This window comes from Terrapene carolina, unplaced genomic scaffold (assembly GCF_002925995.2).
Source record: "Terrapene carolina triunguis isolate 2854851 unplaced genomic scaffold, T_m_triunguis-2.0 Scaffold32862, whole genome shotgun sequence".
Lineage (NCBI taxonomy): Eukaryota > Metazoa > Chordata > Testudines > Emydidae > Terrapene > Terrapene triunguis.
The window spans coordinates 284,238-287,237 of NW_020697213.1; positions in this window are offsets into that span (position 1 = coordinate 284,238).

Below are 3,000 nucleotides of genomic sequence, written 5' to 3' on the forward strand. Positions count from 1 at the left end.
CCAGCCTGCCCCGTGGCACTGCGAGCAGGAAATGGATCTGGAGGCACGGCTAGGGTCGGGTTCTGCAGCATGTGGGTGGTCAGAAGGCTGCCTTGTCTCCAGCTAGGCTCTGCTCCCTGCTGTAGCAGGGCAGAGCAGTGGTGTGTCCCCTTGCCCAGCCACTGGCGGCAGTGCTGCTGACGCAGGGAGCCCTCCCCGGCTGGCTGCTTTTCCATAGCTGTGGGACTTCTCCAGCCTGCTGCACATCCCCTCCGTGAGCCTGGCTCTTTGCTTTCCCGCGTGCTGCAACCCCCAGTCCCATCAACTCCCGGATCACCGTATGCGAAGGCTTCGTTCCTGCTGCAAGCTGGGGTCCCAGGCCCTGCCGCAGAGCTCCGGGCGACTCAGCTTCACCCTCCCTCCGTGCTGGTGTGGACGTGGGGCGAGAGCGGCTGAATAACGGTCAAGAGGAGGGGGAGATCTGAGGGCTACGTCCTCCAAAGGGGGAGTGACAATCTGCAGCCCCTTGGCTGCTGCACTTCCCTGTCCTACTGCGCCTGAGTCCCGTCTCCTAGGAGTAGCCAAGTGCCAAGCCCCAGCGCTGGAGCTGAGGAGCTTCGCTCAGGCGTTAGCCTAATGAGCTAATCCCACGCCCTGGCTGCTGTTGGGCCAAACTCGATAGCAAACCCCCCGGCTGTCTCTGCTCCCACTCACCGGCGCTCCCCATCTGCACTCGCTGGATGGGCCTGTGCTGGCAGTAATGGGGGTCGTTGTGCTCCAGAGCTCATGGGGGCAGGTCTCTCTGTGCGGTTTCGGGGCAGGATCCCAGAGCACCCCCTTCCCGGCCCTGGGGCCTGCCAGATCAGTTGGCTGGAGCACAAAAGCTTGTGTCCTCACAAAGTGCTCAGATCTGCAGCCAGCTCCTTGGAGCGTGAGACTCCCTGCCCCTCCCGGTCTGTGCTTCCAGGGGGCCAGGTGCGTCGGCCGGGGGCCGGGGTAACCCCGTCTGTGGGAAGCGGGGCCCAGGCTCGGGGGGCGGAGTGAGGAGTGGTCAGAGCACAGGACTGGGAACCGGAACTCCTGAGTACTAGACAGCGCGGGCGCTGTGTAAAACGGGGACGATGCAGGGCTGGGGGAATGAGACTCCTAGTGCAGGGGTTCTCAAACTGGGGGGTGGGAAGTTATTACATGGGGGTGGTCGTGAGCTGTCAGCCTCCACCCCAAACCCCACTTTGCCTCCAGCATTTATAATGGTGTTAAATATTAAAAAAGTGTTTTAAAATATAAGGGGGGGTGGTCACACTCAGAGACTTGCTGTGTGAAAGGGGTCACCAGTACACTAGTTTGAGAATCACTGTCCTAGAGCCTGAGGTGCCGATGGGGGGGGAGAAAAGCAATTGCTCTTCCTACCCCCCCCCCCCCCGGCCAGTTTTACTGTCAACCCCTCTTGGAGGCTTGTAGCCAGCCTGGAGGTGGGTGATGTGCCTGGTGCAAGGCCCCTGCATCAGCCTGAGGCTCCCAATGCTTAACTAACAGCCCACCTCCATCTCCCCCCCCCCCCCCACACACACTGCTGCCTAGTTGGGGGGGTTGCAGTATCACAGCTGGGGGGCTCTGCTCAGGCCCCAGCCAGGCAGGTTGCTGTGGGGGGTGGATCGGCTGGCCCAGCTGCCTACAGGGGGGGGTTGCAGATTGGGCAGGGAAAGCGCCCGATGTAGAGCTGCTGAGCAGCGAGCAGAGGGGCTAGCCTGGCGGGGCTGTCAGGGCTGGAGTTTGCCCATAGGCTACTTGTAACCTGACTGTTTTCCTTTTCGCTCTGTGACCACAGTCTCACATTGCCCTTTGAGGTGAATTTAATTCCCAACCCATCCACGCTGCTCACGGGGCTCCTTAGGGAAACGGCTCCCTCCTGAGGGCTGGATTTACGGGGGAGCTCAGTGCTCCGGGGGCTGTTTTCAATGTGGGCGGCGTCTGTAACGAAATCTCCGCAGCAGCGGTGGCTCTTGGGAAGAGCTCCACTTTTCGCTCTGCTCTGCACTAAGATGGTCTGTTCTCAGCACGCGTGTGTTTCATTCAATTGCTGCCTGGCTTCTCAGCGGGGAAGAGAACTCCTGCTAGAAGGCCTTGCAGGCGGAGAGCCCCTGCCCAGGTAGACGGCTGCCTGCTCGGGTCCGCCAGGAAGAGTCTGCTGCTCGTAGGGGAGGTGCCCGTGTCTGGCTTCTCTTGCAGATTGGCTCTGGTGCCCTAGAGGGAACCTAGGCAGCCACAGGTAGTGGGATAAGCCCAGCCCATGAGCAGGAAGTGGGCCTGCCCTTGTCCGGCTTGCAGGGGACAGTGGGTGGCACTCGCAGGCTGCCAGGGGAGGTGAGGGACGCGGGGTGGAAAGGAACCCAGGCTGGAATTGTGAAAGACTTTCGCTGTATTTGCTGTAATAAAGCTGATGAGTCTCCCTGGCCTGTGGCTCAGCAAGTGTGTTCCTTCCCGAGGCCTGGCACTGTGGGTAGCAGCTAGCTGCGGGCGCCAGCCCCAGCACTGGTGTGGTACTTACTAGTGACAGTATTCCCGCTGACAGGCGGGAGGGCTACAGCCACTGGCCTTTCCCCCTAAGGCCTGAGCTTCCCATGGGGCAGTGACAGAAGGGAAGACAAGTTAATCTCAGCTTGGTCCCTGGGGGTGCACATCATAAAACTACCCCTCCAAGTGCTGGGCAAAACCGAACCAGCGTGGCAGGACTCCCCCGTGCAGCCAGGGGACAGCCCGAGGCAGGGGCTGCTCGGAAAGCACAGGAGATGCACCAGTCTGCCTGCGCCGGCTCCCAGCGGGGAGGTGTTCCCCATAGCCTCCGAGGGAAAGGGAGGGTTGCCCCCCGCCCCACCCGCCACAGGTCCTCAGAACTCTCAGACTGCAGCTGAGCTGTGCAACGCATTTATTTTCCTTGCTGTCGGTAGGAGAGTGGAAGACACACCCCATTACAACCCAAGCCGGTCACGCCAGCCGCCTGTGATGCAGCCCGTGAGGGGC